At 55.4% G+C, this 21,401-nt stretch overlaps 1 protein-coding gene across 3 annotated transcripts in view; it reads left to right on the top strand.

Moving 5' to 3' along the window:
- The first annotated feature begins 264 nt into the window (after window positions 1–264).
- MRAS (muscle RAS oncogene homolog) overlaps window positions 265–21,401 on the top strand; it is a 59,291-nt gene continuing 38,154 nt past the window's right edge. Inside the window, exon 1 of one of the 3 annotated variants that reach the window (XM_079923011.1) lies at window positions 265–441. The gene's annotated coding sequence lies outside the window, so the exon portion shown is untranslated. Of the gene's footprint in view, window positions 442–702; window positions 881–947; window positions 1,123–21,401 lie in introns of those variants that run through there. The other 2 variants (XM_079923009.1, XM_079923010.1) reach the window with 2 other exon arrangements.

The raw sequence follows: 21,401 nt of genomic DNA, 5'->3' as shown, positions 1-21,401 counted from the left end.
CTGAATTGTCCACTTTAAAAGCTGGAATTTTATGGTATGTGAATTACATCTCAATTTTTAAAATAAGGAAAAAATGACGCCGATGGAGAGGAGTTAGAGGAACTGAAACAATGAAATGGATCGCGAGTGTCGCCCGTCCCCGTCCGTCGCCTCCATCTGAACGAACTTTAGGCCCAGGAACCTGGCACCGAGAGGGCCTGGGGGAAGCAACGCTGGGGACTGGATCGAGGAAGAAACACGGCCCGGGATTCGAAGGGAACGCGGTTAAGGTGGCGGGCTGGGATCGCCTAGGTCGGGGGAGGCGTCTGCAGGCTCAGAAGTTGGCCGGGCGGGAGCGGAGATTTAAAGGCTGGAGTGCAGAGGCTCTTAAATAGGCCCGGGCGAATTCCCATTCGGCGTCCACTTTAAAGCCAGCTCCGCCGCGCAGAGGGTAGGACCTGGGTAAGTGCGCGGGGCCACGGGGGAGGCGGCGGCGGGGTTCCGTGGCCGGGTCCGCTCGCCCTGCCGGGTCCGGGGCGCTCGGCGCGGATGGCCTGAGCATCGGGCCGTGCGTCCTGGGAATCTGGGGCCCGCGGGGTGTCAGGGTCGCGGCGCCGGGCCCGGCCCCCACTGCGCCCACGGCGGCGGCGCTCTATTTTTAGCAGCCGCTGTTGCATTATAAGGAATGCGCGGCGCGCCGGGCGACCAGGGCGCGCGCGGGCTGCGCGGTCGCTTTAAGGAGGCGCCGGGGCGGGGACAGGCCAGAGCGGCCGTCAGGCCGCGGGCCGGGAGCCGTCAGTCCGGCTGCCGCGGGGCCCGGCGGGCGCGGCGCTCCCTTCTCGCCGGTGCGGGCATGGAGGAGGCGGCCTGAGGCCGGAGCCGAGCCGGGCTGGAGCGCGCGGTGAGCGGTCGGGCAGGCTGGGAAGGGAGGGCACCCGGCCGGGCGCTTTGTTCCGGGGGGGAGGTGTGGCCGCCCCGGGCCCGGCCGCGCTCGCCACAGGCGGACTACGCTCAGGGGCTGGCGGAGAGTGGCCTTTTGCCCCCACGGCAGGCTCCAGCGTGACGGTGTGCGATAGAGAATTCGGAGACGATCGAGACCCCAGTGAGAAGGGCCTGCCCACCGCACAGAAAGCCCCTTTCATGGTAACCGCCCTTGGGTTCCTTGTCTGCCCTGGCGAGAACGCGCGGGGAGGTGGGCGGCGGGACTCGGGTGGATGGAGGCGGAGTTGGGGGATCTTTCCCCTTTTAAAATGGCGTTAACGAGGGCAGGGATCGGCCGAGGGAGTTGTCAGATTCATCTGAAAGATGAAAAGCAGGCTGCTTCATAAACCTTTGCTGCGCCGGGGGCCTGGGTCTCTGGTCACAACCAGGGCCCGGCTCATTCATTGACGGGAGCTGCAGGGGCGCCCACCGAGTGTAGGGCACAGTGCCAGTTACCGCGCCGCGAGGAAGGTAGGGGTGCAAACTGAGCGACAGCCCAGCGTGGTCGGTACTGGGATGAGGGAAGCACGAGGGCTGTGGGAGCAGACAGCGTGGAAGGGCAGGGAAGGCCTCCTAGGGGAGGTGAGGTGATGCCTGGCGGGAGCGTGGGCACTGGACACCAATTAGACTTTGTGGCTGGCACTGAGGTCTGTGCTGGCCAGGGCCAGAGCCGAGGCTGGAGAGGTGGAGAAGGGCCACTTCATCCCGGCCCTGATCCCCGGAGCTCTGGGACTGCCCCTCCTCCTCCCACCAGCGCCTACTCCGAGCAGCCCTCCTTGGGCTTGAATGGTTCTTGCCCCTTAGGACTCACACTCTATCCTGGACCTGACCAGAGAGGGTGACTGACAAGGCTCAAAATTGTGGCCTCAAAAGAGTGACCTCCCCGGCAGCAGGAATGATAAGGAAATCTGACTAAAAGCCCTGAAGCTCCGCTGTAATAACAGCTGCCAGCAGGGCTGACACAGACCAGGCACTTGAGGTGGATGTGCTTGTTCATCATTTGACAAGACTCCTGCAGAAGGGCTTTATCATGACCCCCATGTGCAATGGGAAACAGGGGCTAGAAAGAGTAACTTGCGCAAGATCATATCTAGGGTCCATGATGTAGACCCCGCAGCCCCTCAGGCCCCTCTTGTGAGGGTCTGGCTGACCTGGCCTGAAGGCTCCAGGTGCAGCTTGTGTTAGGCTTTGGCTCTATTGCCTTTCACTGGTTGGGTGAAGTGTGGGGTGGCGAGCTGCTGGTATTAATAACTGACACGTGTCAGGGGCTTTGCAGTGAACAAAGCACTTTCACCAAGACAGTTCTGAGAGTTTCTCCTACTTTTCTTCCCAGGAAAGAAACTTGAGCTGGCTAACATTTTTGTAAGTCTCCTAATTTCCTGTAAATCGCATGTCCCTGCTGACTGGGGCTGAAAATGTTCCATGAAAACATTCATGGTTTTGACCCCCAGCCTGTTCTCACTCCCAGCCAATTAGCTTTTCTGTCTGTGGTTTAAGGTGTAGTTTGTCCTTTCTCTGCTAGGTCAGGAAGGTTGGAGCTTTAATGCTCTGGGGTTTTCGAGGCACAGAGTCTGCCAGCCTCTTTGGGGGTGCGGGTGGAGGTTGCGTAAGCCGGGTGCTCTGATAGAAGCTGCCCCCCGCCTCAACATTTCCTTATGGGGGGGCAGTGTGGCCCTCTGCTGAACCCTGGTGGGGCAGTGACAGTCTTCCAGGGCTGCCAGCTCTGTTTGTATTTGCCACTACTTATGTTTTCACCTACCTAAGACATCTTTGTGACAGGTATAACTTTTATTAGCTGTAACCACAGGTATTTCACACTTTCAGTTGATCTGAGCTGCTTATAGAGAGGCAAGTCCATTATCCCTGGGGTTGGTTCCTGAGCTTGAGTGATCACCTGGCACCAGGGAGGACTTCTGGGCTCTGATGGACTGAACTAGCTCCTGGGGTGCCTGGTCCTAACATCAGCCTGATTCACATGGTGACCAGCCTGCTGCATCAGTGACTTCTTGGGGAAATGTGGCCTCCATTTTATATTTCACATCTGGTGTCATCATTGTCTACCAATGAAGTCCCCCATAGGGAGCGTGCCTCCCTGCAAGTGATTGAAAACATACCTGCTCATGAGCCTCACGTAGTTTGCACAAACCATACACATGTGAACGAATTGGGAACACGTTCTTGTGCAAAGCTGGGATGTTCTCAAGTGTCCAAAGAGTGTGCATTGAGTTCCAGAGGCTCTGTACTTACCTGGCCGGGGGCAGGTATCTGGCTGGCTAGGAGGTAAAGTTACCTTTGTCTGGGGATGGGAAAAAGGAAGGAACTGGGTGAGCTCCCTGTGCCCGGGGCATCTGGCAGCTATGCATGGTCTAGAGGCTGAGCCGAGAGGTCGAGCTTTGAGAGGAATTTTGTTGGTGGACTCTGAGGCCTTGCCGCCCCTCACAGTCTTGGGTGATGCCACTGGGCCCCGTGGTACCGGATCAGTGCGGGTGCTTTTGGCTGCAAATAACATAACCCAAGTCATAGTGGATTAAGGAGAGCTTAGATCTCCCAAAGATGTTCTCAGCTTTTGTGAAGTCTCTGGACACAGGGATGGGATATTAGTGCCACTTCCAGCAAGTTCTTGCACGGGACAGGCAGCCAAGAGGGCTGAGTGTTCCGAGCAATGATTTTTACCTTCTTGGGCCACTGCCTCTTTAACATGCCAGTGAGAAGCCCAAAGAAAAGTTCCTTGGTTGTATGAAGTTGGGCATTCAGTTTGGGAGATGTGTGGATCTCTGAAAATGAGCCCTGGATCCCAGGGTAGATCCCTTGCTTCACTGCTGTTCACTGAGGACCTACCTACCCTGGGGCTCTGCCCTCCCAGCCAGGCCAGCAGGCTGTCGTGGTAGAGCCGGTGTTAAGAGTGGAAGTAGAGCGGGACGGATGTCAGTTCTCAGCTTGTGGGTGGAAATCCATGCAATCAGCTAGTGGGTCTGTCTTGTGGAACTCTGACTGAGAGGGCAGTGCCGCCACCTCCTGCTTCAGGCAGCAGAGGATGTTGTCGAGGCCGAGGTGACAGCCATACTGCACTCCCTGGTGTCTGCCATGCATCCCCTTGGTGCCCATCTCCAGTCTTCTAGGTAGTGTTCCTGCTGCACATAATGAGGCTGGTCCCGCCTGTTCTCAGATTCCCCTGGCCTTCCACTGAGCCCCACCACTGAGCCAAGGGCCTGTAGCCCATTGGTACGATCCATGGCAGCTTTCTGCAGCCATCCCCCTTGTAGGGGTCATGAAGTAGCAGTGTGTATTTAGCTTTTTAATGTCGCTATCATTGTCCTTTAGTATTTTTAAAATTAATTATATGTATTTATTTTTGGCTGCGTTGGGTCTTCACTGCTGTGCGCGGGCTTTCTCTAGTTGTGGCGAGCGGGGGCTACACTTTGTTGCGGTGCGCGGACTTCTCATTCTGGTGGCTTCTCTTGTTGCAGAGCACGGGCTCTAGGCGTGTGGGCTTCAGTACTTGTGGCTCATGGGCTCCAGAGCTCAGGCTCAGTAGTTGTGGCACACGGGCTTAGTTGCTCCACGGCATGTGGGATCTTCCCGGACCAGGGCTCGAACCCGTGTCCCCTGCATTGGCAGGTGGATTCTTAACCACTGCGCCACCAGGGAAGCCCTCCTTTAATATTTTTGATAGCTTTACTCGGTGGAACCTGTTGATGGCCAGATGGCCAAATGACAGTGTGGGTCATCATTGGTTGTGAAATGACCTTCTGGGTCTCAGAGAGGCATATTTTCACCTACAGAGCCTGGCATCTGGCCACCTAAATGGATAAAACATCGTGATTTGGATCTGGGTTGTGTTGCTAATGAGCGTTTGGACGGTACCAGGAGGGGATTTGGCTGTGCAGTGTGTGGCAGTAGAAGGAGGGAGGGGGCATGGAGAGTTCAGCGCTGTGATTCAGGTCCTCTGTGACCGTTGACAGGGCCTTGGGAGAGTCCTGTGCTGCAGGGGCCCAGGCTCTGTCTGCGACTTCTCTGTCCCGCCCTCAGGGTTGTCATGGGGATTAGATGAAACACACAGATGAGAACATGCTTGGGAGACCAGAAAGGGCCGTAAGAATTGAGAGCATTATCAGTATTCAAGCAGCCTTCAGATAACAGAATCACGGACCCAGAAGGGGCCCCTGGAGCATATTCAGTCTCAATTCAGACCCAGGAGAGCACATTTCTCATAGTGAGGAGGGAGATGGTTTCAGGTGGGACACATTTTAATAGTTATATATATATGTATATATACACACACTTCTGTGTACTATAAAAATACAGGTATGACATCAAACCCTTTTTTTTTTTACTGGCTGTTTTACTCAGATTAAGGCTGAGTAAGAATTTTAAGTTAAAAAGTATGGTGATTTTAAGGTAAAGATTAAACCAGTAATAGTTCAGTAGTAGACAAATACAGCCCAAATGGGAAAGTGACCCCTCGAGTAGAGGCTGGGAAACTTTCAACAGGGGGTCCCTCTGGTGCAGCCTGTGAGGGGCGGGTCTTAGCTGGACGCTTTCAGAGGCAGGGTGCTTGACGCCCCTTAAATCAGTTTACCCCATTTGGGGATTCACTTATCCTGGCAAAGTTCTTTTCTTTCTCCCTTTAACCTGTCCCGCTGGATCTGTGCCACGTGAACCTTGACAATCGTGCTTTTCTCCGGCACAAGCAGCCTGTGCTTTCTCCAACTGCTCCTCAGGTGGCATGGCTTAAAGACTTCCTCTCTGGAGGTCTACCCTCTCTCCGCTCCCTCCTTCCCGTCTCTTCCTTCCCTTCCTTCAGTGAAGACTTGTGGGCTGGGCTGCGGTAGATGTTCCGCATTGACCATCTCTAAGCCTCACAACAGTTTTGCTGTTAGCCTCTTACAGATGTGGAAATGGGGGCTCAGGGTGGTTAAGTAGGCATCCCCACGGCCATGGCCTGAGAGGAGCAGAGCCTGGAAGGAGTCTTACCAAGGTCTCTCTGGTCCTGGAGCACATGCTCCGTCTGTTACTCGGTGCTGCTCCCAGGACTGATGACTTTGGTCATTTGATGACACGCCCCTTCTCTCCTGGTGCTCATGGGACATGGCCCACAGGGTTCTGGCCATATATAATCAGTGCTGCAGTGGAGTGAAGGCCTCGTGAGGAGAGGGGACAGAGCAGTTCATGCACAGCGACGCTGTGAAGCAGCAGAAGCCACGGAGGTGCAGACGTGGCTGGTTGGCAAGAAAGGCAGAGGGAGCCTAGATGGAAGTGGTTTTCCCCGACTCTCGTTAATCTCACTGTCAACCAGGAACCCCTCCATCATTTGTGCACTTGGTATATTTTTTAAATTTCAAAAATATAAAAGATGAAGGATAACATATAACAAGCACCGTGTACCCGTTACCCCAAATGAGCAGATGCGACCGTTTTGCCGGCACCTGATCCCTTTGGCAGGGCTTCAGCGCATCCTCGGTCAGGAGGCCTGGCTGGCTGGGCCTGCCCTCAGCCTCCGGCTGGCTTTTAGAGCCTTGCTCCGAAGTTTCCGTGTCTTGGCTCTTTTACCTCCACGTCCCCAGCGAATTCACTGAAAATGCCACCTGGGTCTCCATCAAGGTTGTCGATAGATCCTTTTGCTGCCTGAACTCACCCCGGGGAGGAATGAGTGTGCATCTCGGGATTGAACCTTTTTCAAAAAGTTCCTCTATCCGAATACATACTTGCCTTGACCACTGTGGCTTCAGGCCAGGCTGTGGAGCATCATTTAGTCAGAGCTGCCCAAAGCGAACTGTAATTTAAATGGTAAATGTATATATTTGGAAAAGAGAGAAGAAAACCCCATGATTTTCTTTTTATCATTAGATGACACCGACTTGTGAAGCCGCTCATCGTCAACAATCTTGAGCAAAATACATTTCTGGTCTAAAGTGCAGGACCGCTTTACAGGAAGGAAGACCAGAGTGCAACGTAGTACCTTTGTAATCCCTAACGTGGCCTTGCCAGCTCTCCCTTTCCTCGGCTCTCACAGAAAGATGGTGTCCCAGGTGTGTGGTCCCAGGTCCTCCCCTCTGCCAAGCTCTCCAGCTGCAGAGGGGGAAGCTCTCCTTGACTACAGGAGACAGGAGAAGGTTTCTCCCCCAACTGTTTGCAGCCTCCTGCTACCCGCCCCGCCCCCGCCTGACCCCACTCCCGAGCTGGAGCCTGACGTGGCCCATTTGCAGGTAGCTTGGGCTTGACTTAGGGCAGTTAGCAAAGCACCACTTCTAAAGCTGCACAGAAAAGATGAAAAACCTTCTGGAAAAGCCTTGCCTACCCAGGCAGATTCCATTTTCAAGGAGTCAAGGAGTTCAAACCGGGGACAGAGATGTGAACGAGTTTCGTAATAGAACACGGAGATCTGAGGCGTCCCCGAGTTTTCTTTACTAAGTGGTGAGAATGAGTTGAGATGTTTTCCATTCCCGAGTTGCCGACAAAGGATAACACTGCCTGCGTCCTTTCCCCTGACTCCATGGAGATGCTGCAAAAGCCAGCAAAGGCTGGGACCCCAAAGACCTCAGAAGGACCTGCTTTGTTGGGGTTTGTCTTGCAGTAGAAGCGGTCAGAGACTGTACCAATGAAGGCAACTAAGCATATTCTAAAGTCCATTCCTATTGGTTTATGCAAAAATACACATACATGTTATGTTGACGGCCTACTTTTTAAAGAAAAGCTTTGGTTTAAAAAGAATCTGCTATACATACTGTGTGTTAGGCCGTCCCTAGTATCCTAACTACCCAGATTCAAAGTACAAATATTTGTAGGCATGTGGTGCTGTGTGGAGATCGCTGAAGATGCGCTGGAGTTGGGGAGGCCCACTCTCCGCTTAGGGCTGACTATTTTTAGGGGGGCCTGGGGACAGGTTCTTGCCTCCCCAAAGCATATTATATATTCACTTCAAGAGCAAAATTCATTTTAACTCAGTTCCAGTTTTTTTTTCTTCTTCTTCTTTTTAGCCTTTAGAACTTTAACACACCTTCTTGAAAATTCCCCCTTTTAGATGACCGCCCAATTCACCCCTTTATATTTTAAATCCTCTGGGAATGGAGGTCCCCAGGAAGAGGCGGAGGCAAATGCATCTTTCTTGACGAGTACCATTCTCTCACAAGGAGGCTCAGCAGCCCCAAAATAGCATCTATCATGTTCTTCTTTCAATGCCTGCTTTATTGTAACTGGAGATGATGGGAAAGGGTGGAGCCACGGTCCCAAAGCCTCGAGGGCATATATTAAATACTAACTTGTAGGAGATGTGTCTTCTCAATGGTCCCTCCACACCCACATTCCTCAGGTTGAGATTCCCCAGGCGACAGAGTCAAAAAGGCCTAGCACTCCCCATATGCTCCGCACACCCATTCTCTTCCCGCAAAGGAAGTCAGGCCCCGGTGGCCTGCTGGCGCTCCCGGGAGCGAAGGTCAGCTGGCATCAGAGCCTTCCGGGCCACCCCACTCAGTGACCCCCGGCCCTGCCTGCCCGCAGTGGCCCCAGTCCACTTATCTGGGGCTGGGTGGGTGTTTCCTGCATGTTTGAGATTTTAAGCAGGAAATCAAAATAAAGAAACAAAGCCTTTGTTTTACTTCTGGGCTCAAACTGGGGATGGCTGGAGGGATGGAAAAGGGGAGTGGGAGCAGGTCACTTAGCACTTGCACCAAATAACCATTCTAATAAAGCACTCAACAGGGGCTGTTTTCTCCTTAGGGCTGGTGTGTGTGGATAGGAAAGCTGGGTGGAGGCTGGGAGAGCCTCTGCATGGAAGGAGGAAGGAGAGGGCCCCAGGCAGGGTCTGGCACCACCAGCGATTGGCAGCCAGAGGGGCCTCGGAACCTCAGCCCTCCCTCCCTTGCTCAGAAGACCCACAGGAGAGTGGGAAGGGGCCCGGGCTGCAGGCCAGAGGGCCTCCCTGCTGAGTCTCTGCCCCCTACCTGTCCTCTGTGTGACCTTGGGCAAGTCCCCATCTGCCGTGGGCCTCCTTAGCGGTGTCTGTAATAGGGACAGTGCTGCTGTGACACATGTCTCAGGCATCACCACCCCCCTTTCTCCTCTAGCCCGGTCATGCGGGGCCAGGCCCTCATCCCACATATGTGGACATGGAGAGGTGCTCGCCCCAATAGATCTTCATTCTTCCCCAAAGAGTTTCTCCCTGTGCAAGTTTTCTGAGTGTATCATTTATTTTTCTTTGAAGATTACGCAGTCGTTGATGGAAACCGTCCCCATCTGCAGTGTTTCTGGGGATTGCAGGGTGGGGACCATGCCAGCAGGCCATCTGAGCTCCGGGGTCAGCTGCCACACTTTGCGTGGGTACCATAGGCGTGGCTTCCTCATTCCCTAAGCCCCGCTGAGCCACGGCTATTGTACGTAACAGGCTGTCACCAAGGGCCTCTGAGAAAGGGGGCTGCCCGTAGCTTAGAACGGGGCAGAAGTTAAAACTGAGCGTCAGACACCCTTCCCTTGCCTGCTCACACCCTTGGAGACTTTCTCCCCGGCTCTCTGTCTCCTCAAGCCTAGTTGACTGCCATTTTCCAGGGACCAATTTTTCTGGGCACTTTCCCCCAGAACTTCTGAAAACTCCCAATTTCCATTACTTTTGACTATAGAGGAGTAAAGACATGGAGACAAGGCTGGGAGCCTACCCTTTTACTCCTGAAAAGAGCCAATAAAGAGCTTGTCTGAGCAAGAGGCATATGCACCCCAGACCTACACCGTGACCTTCTGCAGGCACCACAGCAGGAGCTGTGGGGTGGTTACTGTCACTGTTCCAAGCCAGGTCAGAGTCTTAAGTCGGGCTTTCCCAATGACCAGAGCAAACTCAAGTGTTAATCTTTTTTCCTTTGTGTTAGGACAGTGTTCAGAGTAGCTGTGAGGATTAGAGCTGATGCAGATCAAGATATTTATTGAGCATCTTCTTGGTGTCAGGCATGCGCTGGGCTCCAGAGATACAGTGGAGAATAAAACGGAGGATGGGCCCTGGCCTCCTGGAGCTGACAGTCTGGTGGGGAAGACACATTACATCATAAACAATTAGGCAACTGAGTGCAGCATGCAAAGTGCTGTCAAGACAGACAGCTGGGTGTCTAGGGAACTAGAGCAGTGACCTCACCTAGTCTGAGGTGCTGGTCAGGGAAGTGTGGCATGTGGTCAGGACATGATAAACAGGCATTCTAATGATCGGCCCTGGCCACAGCACTGGGCCTGATTCCACCTCCAGCTGATTGCTGCTACCCGTTCACCAAGGATAGTTTTGCACGGAGAGGTTTATACGTAATTTGTCTGAGGTCACACAGCTAGTAAGTGGCACACCCAGGATTCAAAACTGGGTCCGTTGGATTCATTTCCACGCTCCTGACATCTGCTCTGCCTCCAGCTTTACCCTACTTGGGCTCGTCCCCCCACCCCACCCCCCCCGCCCGATAGGATGTACCTCCACAGTTTCTCCTTTCTCTGCACCCCCGAAACAAGCCAGCACGGACTGTGGGTGGCGATCATTCCTCAGATCGTCCCGGAATAGAATGTGCTTCCTTGCTGAACCCTGGGGTGGCCCAGCGGCAGGAGCAGTGATCCTTCGGCAGGAGCAGTGATCCTTCATCCCGCTGGGTGGCTGAGGTCTCCCTGTAGAGGAGGCTGCGCTGTGCGCCTCGTGGGCTGAAGGTGGTGATTCAAAAGCAGCTGCTTCCTTCCCCTCCTGCCCCCGGTCCTGAGTGCTCTGGGGCAGCCTGGAAAGTAGCCTTGTGTGGCCCCAGGAACCCTTCTGTGCAATTTGGTGGAGGGGATGTTGGAGAGAGTTCCCACAACATACTTATGAGGATGACGATGATGATGACAGTAATAGTAACACTTTCTGTGCCAGGCACTGTTCTAAGCACTTGGGTGTATTGGCTCATTCTGTCCACAGAAAAACGCTGTGAGGTGAGGACGTAGATAACAGATGAGGAAACGGAGGTGCACACCCGGGTTGAGTGATTTGCCTGACGTCACATTCCCAGCAGAGGGGCAAATGCTTTGATTCATGACTTCTTATAAAAGTGCTGTATATAGAAAAAAGAGAGGTGGGCGGCCGGTCCCCTGGCCAATGGCGGCTTCTAGATGTCTCCTGCCCCTTGGGAACGGAGTAGGTCTGCCCACTCTGCCCTTTGCCCCCTCTGCATCCAGGACTCGCTGTCTGGCCTGGCCAGGCTGGGTAGGAGGGCAGGAAAGATGCAGCCACTCTATAGGGTTTGGGGAGAGAGATGTGAATAGTGGCCTCCTCCCCTTCCGGAGTTTGGCAGGGTCCCTGAGAAGACATCCCTCCCCACCTCCAGCCTGGTTCAAGCCTCCACAACAAGGCGGCTGGACCCTCCCACCCTGGTCCTGCTTCCCTGGACTTTCCCTTTGCTGAGGAAAACCCCACACCTCCCCGGCCGCTCATTGCGCCTTGTGTTCAGGAAGTTTCCCTTTTGTTTTGCCCCAGCCCTTCTCTCTGCAGTCTGCTTACTCGTTTCGAATGGGGATTGGGTCACCTCTCCTCACCTCAGGGAAGGGCCTAGATCCTGTTTCTTTCTCATTTTGGGTCGAACATAAAATTTTTCACATTTTTCATTTATGATGTTTAACCTTTTGAATACAAACGATGGAAACAAATCAAAGCAGCGGTCATTTTTGAATGTGCCTTTCTGCCCTCTTCCTCCGAGGGCTCTGCCGTGCTCCTGGGGTGGCTGTGTGCTCTCCCCCAGCTAAAGACGGCTAGACCGGAAAGTTTCCAGGCTGAGTAAGCCCTGCAGCTGCTCCGCAGTGTCACTGCCACTTCCTTTAACCTCACACCTCTTTGCGGCCGAAGCTAGGCCAGGCCAAGGCAGTGCCAAGGGTCGTCTGCCTCGGAGTGGCCACACCACTCAATGCTGGCATGCTCGAGGTGGCAGGGTAGCAGCAGGTGCCCTTATGGGCTGCCTGCCCCCCACCCCAGGGAGGTGATTTATTTGGCTTATATAATGTGTAAAACTTTTTAATTGGTAGCCAACATGTAAAAAATCATTTTCACATAAAAATTCAGATTTCTGGCTACGCTTTAAAAATTTTGACTGTCTGGAAGCCCCGTTGCAGATATGCTTCTGTCATGGCGGTCAGGTGGTGGAAGGTACCAGTGGCCTCCTGTTTACCACAGGCCCCACTGCTCCCTATTGCCTGTCCCTGTCCCCTTCTCTCATTTACCGACCTGGCCTCTGCCTACACATGAGTTTGGGGTGTCCATTTGTCTCCTGAGTCCCTCTTTCTGCTATTGTAGGGTGAAGCAGTTGAGGTAGTGGGTCAGGTAGGATGCGGGGGGCTGGAGTTTAACCGTTCAGCCCTGGCAAGAAGCGTCCATCTCATAGGCAGGAGGTTGCTGACACAGAGGGAGGCCTGCCCCCGGCATCCAGGCCTTCCCTTTGCTGTCTGTCACCACCCCTGCCCTTCTCCTGGGCCGCTTACCTGCTGCGCTGGCGTGAAGCCATAGCTTCCAGGAGGCAGCAGCTCTGGGCTGGGGCAGCGCTGAGGGACAGCCTGTGACGCTGTGCTCCGGTTGCCTCCACTCGGGAGAAAGACGGTATGAGAACCTCTGCCTTGATGCCATCAGGGGGTTCTGGGGACGGGGTGTGGCATCCCCAGCCCGAAGGCAGGGATGGTCAGGGAGCTGGGCCCTGGGACCTACAGGGGGCTCAGTGCTTGGGAGTGTGGCTGACAGGGAAGGACCCCCTTACGGTCACCCACTCCTCCTCTGGGCTGGTGCCCACATGGTATCTCCCTTGTGAGGGCCACCACCCCACTTCTCTGTGTGACTCACAGCACTTCAGCCTACCCGCCACCCAAGCAGAATCCCAGCCAACTCCCAGGGTCACCCCTGCATTTGGGGAATGCAGACGGCAGATGCCGGAAGCATTTCTGTGCGGAAAGCTATGCCAGGGCTCCAGGGTGACCCCGAGATAAGGAAAATGAAGCCCAGCCTGTAGCCCCCAGCCCCACCCCCGCGGGGAAATGTGACAGTAAAACAACTCCCAGCTCCTAGCTTTGAAGGGAGAAGAGGCAGCGTGGCCATGTGGCTGAGCCGGGAGCGCGTGGTCACTTGCAGGCGGCGATGCGTGGCATGGACAACCCTGGAACCTCGGGGACCTCAGGGGCTAAACAGAGCCTTCTCCACGAGGTGGCTGTGATGAATCGGCGGAATAGCGGCTGCAAAGCACTCTGGCTGCCACCTGCCACCTGGCGGCACTTCGTAGACGCAGGCAAGGCGGCTCAGTGGAAGGAGGCCTGGGGAGCAGGAGCGGCCGGGAACGAAGGGGTGGCTTCGGGAGCCTGGGGCGCAGGGCGGCCGTGCCTCCTAGAGGGAGTGTTTTCGCAGGCCGGGGAGAGTGAAGAGGCAGTGCGGGCAGGCAGCATTCCCTGGCAGACTCCGTGAGGCCCTACGAATTGGGCACCGCCCCTGCCCCCAAGGACGCCGTACTAGGAATCAGTGGGAGAGAGGCTCTGGGCGCCGGGGACGTGATGCCGGGCAGCTCAGGGAGGGCCCGTGGGGAGAGCTTCAGGCTCCGGGGCGGTTTCCGGGAGGAGCACTGCGCCCGGGCTCGGTTGAGGGGTGGCTGCTCTGGAGTGGCGGGAGGGCGGCGCCAGTGAGGGGGGCCCAGGCAGAGGGCAGAGCCAGCCGCGGAGGGAGATGTGTCACGAGGTCTTGGCCTGGGATTTGAGGTAAAGGGATGTTGGAGCTGGCGGGGGAGGCCGAGGAGAGAGGGGCAGGGCGGGCTGGCGGGGGTCCCGTGTGCGGGGTTGAGCCCGAGCAGCCCGGGGTGTGGGGGGCTTGCAGGAGCCCCTCCTCCAGGCATGGGCCGAGGGAGCAGCTGAATCAGGATGCAGAGCTGGCTGCCAGCCTTTGGGGAGTCTGAGAGCCTCACTTTGGGGAGCCCCAGAGTGTCCAGAAGATGACCCTCCGCATTGGGGTGATGGCCAGGGTGACTTTCCCGATGGGCATGCAGATGCCGGCCTGAGGCTGGGAAGCTCCTCCTCAACTGCGGGGGGGACTGCCCGGCCCTAGGGAAATCGGAATGGCCCCCAGGACTGAGAAGAAGAATCCAAAGATAAAGCTGCTTCCTCCTCTCTGCCCCTCGAGGAAGCTGCGGGCCGGGCGGCAGCCCTGCCCCTCACCCCTGGACTGAGTGCAGTCCCAGCCTCCCTGTGGTGGTGGGACATGGGGACACAGGGGGCCGGGCATTGGGGTGCGACCTCAGCCCGTGAGGACGTGGGCCTGTGAGGGCCAAGCGGCCGGGTGGCAGCACCCCCGTGGCCCGGGGATGCCAGTGGAGCACGTTGTTCTGAAGGGTCGTGCGGACCCTGAGACACCGAAGCCCCCGTTAACCCCTCAGCCCGGAGACCCCCGCAGACCCACCCAGCCGCCTGGACTAGCTGGGCGGGGAGTGGGGCAGAATTCTAGTTTTTAGCTGTCGTCTGGATGCCAAATCCCAGCTTCACCCTTTCCCAAGCCGTGCCCTCGGGCACATGCCTCAGCGCCTCTGACTCTGCTCCCCGCTGGTAAATGGGGAGGCCAAATGCCACCCCACACAGCTCTGCCTTTGGGCATTTGTGGCCATGCCAGCTCCGCCTGCGTGACCTTCCCGCTCCCACCGGCCCTGCAGCCCTTTCCCGTCTGCTTCCCCTCTCCTCTCCTCTGAGCTTCTGGAGCCCTCAGTTTGTCCTGTGCGAGTTATGCAGCGTCCGCTGGGCTTTTCTGGCTGGTGAACTTCACTGCGGTCATCAGAAAGGGCTGTGGGCCTGCTGGACCGTGCGGCCCTCCAGCGAGCCTGCATGGCGCGCCTGTGGGGAGGGGAGGGTCCGGGGGCCTAGGGGTCACGTGGGGCCCCTGTGCTCCCCACCGCCTCGCCCTGCAGCCCCTGCGCTTGTTCCTTCAACATTCTGTGCTGAAGAGCAGCCACTGCGTGCCCGGCACTGTGCTTAGTGCTCTGGAAACAAAGACAGACGCCTCCAGATGTCAGGCAGCCAACAGGAGCTCCTCCCCACTCCCCTTCCCCCCGCACCGCACACGTCACACATTCTGCGCTCCAGTCACATGTGTTGCTTGCAGAACTTGGCACCTTCTTGGTTTTCCACACCTCTGTGCTTTACAGCTTTGCAACTTCTGGTCCTCACCTGGGATATGCTTGTCCCTATCACTTCCCTTAGCTGATACCTAGTTGGCCTTCAAGACCCCATTTTGTCATTGCCTCAACCGGGAAGCTTTCTGCAATGCCTCCAGGCTGAGTGAGATGCCCCCCGCTGCCCCTGTGCTCCCACTTAGCCTTGTATACTGTAGTCCTCTGTCTGTCTGCCCCTCCCCCCCCACACCCCATGAGCCCCAAAGCCAGGTGCTGGGGCTCATTCATCTCCGTCTCCCCAGCTCCGAGGACCAGGCACATTGGAGGTGCTCTGGGAGTACTGACTGGACGTGCAAGTCTCCCGGATCTGACCCTCTGTGTGTACTGGGGGAAGGGTGGCCAGCACCGGTGGCCTGTCCACTTCCCTCCTCCTGGATCATTCTCCTCTGGGCTCAGGAAAAATGGGCCCTTTCTCATGTCATGTGTCCTTAACAGGTTTTTCTTTCCAAGGATAAATCCACCAAAACAGGAGGAACCCAGAGAGGGGCTAGGCTTTAGGATGGAGAGCACTTCTGGGTTTAAAGACCAGAGGGAGAAACCGTTTCATGCCGAGTTCCCAGCAATTTGGTATCTGCTGCTCAGTCTATTCAGTGAACAAGCATCTCCTGAATATTTGGGGAAATGTCTTTGAGGAGCTTAAATTTCCTTCATCATTGGGTCAGCAGCATGCGGGGCTTGTCGTCCTACAGCATGGCTGCAGGAGGCTGCCCCCCAAGGCGGAATGGGGGAGCTGAGACCAGCTGGCAGATGGGCGTGAGAGCGCCCCGAGGACGGAGTGGCGAGGGGCTGAGTTCCGTTGAGCTGTCATCTGTGGAACCAGCCAGTTTGCAGGGCATAAGCTCAGGAAAGACTCTGGAGGGGCAGGAGGGCTTCCTGCAGGAGGAGGGACGTGAGATGGACTTCGAAGGATTCTGGTGTTGGTAACTCCCTGATGTTTATTGAACACTCTCTATGGGCCAGACACTGGACCAAGCAAATAAATGTAGCCTATCATGACCACCACAAGTCAAATGCTGCCACTGTCCCCACTTTTACAGAAGAGAAAACCGAGGGACAGAGTGTAAGTAACTTGCCTAAGGTTGCAGCTGTGCGAGTTCCTAGCTCAGGCTCTTTGGTGAAGGGCTCCAGTTGAGGCGCCAGCCCCCAGCTTGGCGGGGAGCAGCCGGTGTGTAGGACCACAAGGAGACAGGCTGGGGCAGGGACCAGCACAGTGGAGAGGGGCCCGACAGGGGTGCTGAAATAGGAGGTCTCAGAAGCCCCTGGTGTTCCCACGATGCTGGGCAGCTGCCTGATCCCTCAGCTTTCTCCCTGGTCCTCAGGGCAGGAGCACCTGGCGGTACCAGACCTGTGACCTATTTGTCAGACTTTGTCCCAGTTGGGATGGGGGGGGTGTCTGTTCCCAGTGACTAGTATTTACCCTGGGTGCCCCTTGGGCCCTGACCTGCTCGGCTGCTTCTCCCACAGGGGCAGCAGTCCGGCCTTGGAGGCCTCCCTGACTCTGACACCACCTCCCTGGCTCACTGCTGACCTCTTCCCAGCACTTCGGATCTGCTGCCTCTGGCCTGGCCCGCGTCTGCACCCACCCACCACTCTGCCCCACGAGAAGTTGCCTAGCCTGACGCACTGGCCGTGGGCTCTGGAGCCACACTCTTGTGGTTTTAGATCCTGGCACTGCTGCTTTCTAGCTGGCTGACCTTAGAAGAGTTACTTTACTTCTTTGTGTCTCAATTTCTTCAATTGTAACACGGGGACAAAGTTATACCTCATAGGGTTGTTACGACAACTAAATGAGTTAATTTGGTAAAATCTTCCAACAGCATCAGACACATCGCCTACGTTAATTAAGTGCTCCTATCATTTTTAACATGATCACCCTTGTAATTATTATAGCAGGTCATTTCTGGGACTCATAGTGCTGGGTTGTAGATGGCTAAGCTCCAGGCTCTGTCAGGAGGTACTCACACACTAGCAAGTAAGACCCTAGTGTTAATAGTTGTGATATAAGGAAGCACGTGGTACTTGGGGTTCATGAGTAAGGTCAAGGGCCTGGCTTACTTCAGGCATTGGCCTTTGTCTGGATCTCAGGACTCCTGTCTGATATTTCTGCCCTGCTGTCAGCAGTCCAGGTGTGATCCTGGCAGAGGAGCTTGGATTTGATGGGGTAGAAAAGCAGGGGCTGATGTATTACCCAGAAGACTTGGGTAACAGAGTTCTCCAGAGGTAGCCAGGCAGGCTCCCCCAGAAGGTCCTGAGCCCCTCCCATGGAACAGGACAGCCAGTAGGTGGGATGTTTTGGAGGGAACCTAAAGAGTAGTGGGTTCGATCTGGGATGGCAAACAAGTTTCCTCTCCGGACCAGTCACCTGGTTGTGGCTGCCAAGGGTGCTGCGTTGAAAAGGGTTGTAAGACTGAGCAGGAAAGAGGACCACGATGGACTGTGGTGTCTGCCATTGGCGCTGGGAAAGCGGGGGAGGCACCCATGCCACATACCATCCAGACCTGCTGATGTTTAAGGTCCTGTACAGCATAAAATAACACACGGTTGGATTGGTGGTTAAATCTTAATAATCAAGTGAGCTGAATGCGCTGGCTTCCCGGAGGGGTTGAGTGATGCAGTGACAGTGCTGGGCTGGGATTAGCAAAGGTGGGAGACAAAGGGCAGAGCAAAGTCTTAGGGAGGGGAGAGTGGAGCCTTAGGGATGCCAAGTGGCCTAGACCCCTGGCGGGGCCGCACGCCACTTTTGCACAGCCTGCAAATCAGCAGCCCTGGGGAAGCTGCCCATTTCTGGGAATTGTGCAGAAGGGAAGGGCAGCTCCTGGAATGCAGAGCCGTTTCCTCCACATGGGTTGGGTCACCCCCCAATGTATCCTCATCCCCCTGAACTGGGCACACCCAGACGTCACAGAGATGAGATTAGCTTCCCAGGGCTGATTCAGCTCAATGTGAATGAAAGTCCATTCACTCTCCCAAGAGCTGCATTAATAATGAACGTGTCCCCCTCTTCCAGCTTTATTTACCAGACAACTTGTAGTTTGACAGATGGGGTTAGGGGAGGTCTTTAAAATAATTAGTATGGAAATAGAGAAGCAAAAAGCAGTGAAAACTAAACCTTCAATTAAGTTGGTAGCATCTTTGGGAGAGGCTCTGGGATGACCACTGCCACAGCTCCTATAGTCAGAGAAGATAAAGAGTGCCCTATGGGTTACGAGTCACAAAGACAGTCAAGGAAAAGTCCTGTGATGTTGCAAAACTAATGACCGAAAGAATTCTAGGCAGTGCAACACGACGGTTCCAAGCCTGACCTTCGGTGTCTGATCCACCCACTGCTGATGCCCACTAAATAGTGGGGGTTGTTACTGCCATGTAGCCTCTCCTGGGCACCTCTTCTTCTGGCTAGGACTATGACATCACTTCGGAAGTGGTACTTGGGGGATGGGGAACATGGAGAGGCCAGGAAGCCCGTGAGCCCCTTGACAGTGTCTGCAGCCAAAGCCATTTCTTTTACCATGTGCCCACTTAGAAAAATGGGCAGTGTTCTGGGCTGTTCTTCTGGGAAACAAGCTCTCTAGAAGCCCTAGAAACTGGGAACTTGGGGAGAAGGTGGCAGATTTGGTAAGAGATAATAACCACTGGGCACTGCTGTTTTGGGGGGCTGCTGGGGCCCACTGCTGTCCTAGGATTTGTTACTATGTTGGGTCCTCCAGCAGCCCTATGCGTTCAGGTGCTCTCAGGGCCATGGATGGGGCAAGCAGGGGTCCAGATCACTAGGCTCTACCACATTGCAGGGAGCCCAGGGGCCCAGCTGCTTTGCACATCAGTGCAAATATGCCCTCACTGGGGGGCCCTCCATTTCCCCCCCCCACCACTGGGACTGTAATTACACATTCTTGAGGGTCCTGTTCTGTTTTATAGATGGGGAAACTGAGGCTCCCTGAAGTTAAGAAACTCGCTCCACGTCACACAGGGAGTCCGTATCAGAGACACAAGTGGAACTCAAGCTGCCTGGCTGAAGAGTCCAAGGCTATGACTGACGCTCCACCCCAAGCTGCCCCCCTGAGAACAGAGGGGGCTTTGCACAAGGCTTCCCAGGAGGTCTCAGGAACTCCCTCCAAGCACACTTTGAAAATTGCTGGGTGAAAAGGTTATTCTGGGGTCATGGGTCCACCCAGCCCCCACTTCCTAGGGACACGAGCCTACCCCTGTCCGAAGGGAGGGTGTCACGCCCTGCTTATTGGGCCAGTATGGAGTAGTCAGTCAGCGAATACACCCTGAGGTTCCCACGTGTTGGGCCCTGCCTGGCCCTGTGAGAGGTCAAGAGAATGAGGAGACGTGGCTGTTGTCCTCTTGGAGCTCCCCAGTTGCTGGGAAGACGAAATCTGCCTTTCTGGAAACAACTTCAAACCAAGCAGGCCCAGGGTGCTAATCGTGGGGAGAGAAAGGGAGCAAAAGACAGTCACCAAAAAAGTTTATTTCTCAGCCGAAAGATGCCTGAAGTTTTCGTATACACGTCATTAAAATCGTCGAGGCAGTGATACTGCCTTTTAGAGAGAAGTTTCCAGTATGAGCCGGGGTTTGGGTTGCTCGGGCACTGGGAAGGGCTCTGGGAGCGGTGGTTGCCATGGGAACCAGCGCTCGGCGCCTCCTCCGCCCAGGGGCTGCGGTTCCAAAAGTTGGTTTCTGAGTGGAGTGGGCTGTCTGGAACCTCGGAGCCATTTCCCATGGAAACAGTGTTCTAACTGATGGGTGACGTTGCCACACGAGCCTATTTAATCTGACTGCAAGGGAGCTGAGGTGGCAGCGGGGCTTCTGATGGGGGCGGGGGAGGAGGCTGGGAACCGCGGAGCCTCAGAGTGGAGGGAGGGAGGGAGACTGTGGGTCCGCCTCTTCTGGGAACAAAGTAAACAGGGCGAGAGAACAAACATTTGAGCACCTTCTTTAAGCTGGGCTCGCCTCATACATTTTAATTTCCCGCTTAGAGCAATCCTGCAAAGGATGATTCTCTAGCCAACTCTATCTTTCAAGTAAAAAAACTGAGGCTGTGAAAGGTTAACTCGCCCAAGGTCGCTCAGCTGGTGGGCAGGAGAGTATCAGGCACGGAAAATTGGTGGCGAGACTTTAAAGGGAGCCCCGGGCCCACCTTATTCCACCCTCCCACCTCGAAGGGGCCATCTATGACCCCCAAATGGTGAAGAACCAGCGTTCTAGAATGATCTCCAAGGTGCCGTCTAGTTGAATAGACTGGAGAGGAGAGGGATGTCCTAAATGGAAACAGTTTGCTCCTTAAGCACCGACCAACATTTTATCCTGTGGTGACTTTCGTCATAGCCTCTGGTGACTTTAAAAATTCTTTCTCCACACCACGTGAGATCAGCCGATTTTGTAGGAGTGTGGTGCACGCCCCTTGGCATTTTGACTGCCCTCCCTGTTTACAAAGACATCATTTTAGTCAGGGATTATTTCGGGGGAGGTTGAAGACTGGAAAAACATGTGCATGAAGAGAAGATCTGGCCGAGAGCCCTTATAGATTGAGGGGTTTTCTGGACTCATGGTCCCACCTTTGTAAACCTGGGCTCACACTTGCTTCCAGGAAGGGTCTTATCTGTGTGATCCGTCTGACTTGGGAGAAGGAGGGAGACAGTCCCAAGGCCTGGCTGGGAGAGCTGCCCCCGAGCCCTCTGTGTGGGGAGGCCAGTGCTGTGGCTGGTGGGTTGTCTGATGGTTGTTCAGAAAGGCCATTGTTGGGCCCCCAGTTCCTCTAGCTGACGTCTGTCCTTGCCGATGTGGTGCTGGGCCTTGGTGATCCAGGGAGGGACGAGATGCATCCCTGCCCTGTTGTGTACAGTAAGTATAGAAAACTTCAAGTGTGGTGGTGGGCTCTGCACCAGGAACTGTGGGGCACGGGGTCGAAGGGGGTGCCTCCCGAGAGGCGATTCTCGGCCTGGGCCTGACCTGTGAAGAGGTGTGCGCTCTCCCCAGGGCCCCAGTAGGAGGTGGGGTGGGCAGAGGGCTCCACAGGACCACAGGGCACACTGGGGAACACAGAGTTGCTTGGGAGAGAGTAGTGTCAGAGGCTGCAACGTGGGTCCCACTGGAGAGGTCAGCGATGGCAGCCAGTGACTGCCTTGAATGTCCAGTGAAGGGGCGAGGACTTGACCCATCAGCCACGGGAAGCACTAAAGGGTTTCTCCCCACGAGGGACCCAGTCCAAGGTTTGTGTTAACCGTGCGTTCTAACCCTGTTCCACTGAGTCTGAGGTGGGAGGGAACCCCAGATTGG

Source organism: Stenella coeruleoalba, assembly GCF_951394435.1.
Source record: "Stenella coeruleoalba genome assembly, chromosome: 5".
NCBI lineage: Eukaryota > Metazoa > Chordata > Mammalia > Artiodactyla > Delphinidae > Stenella > Stenella coeruleoalba.
Note: the sequence above shows the minus strand (reverse complement) of the source record. Positions and strands in the feature narration are given on the sequence as shown.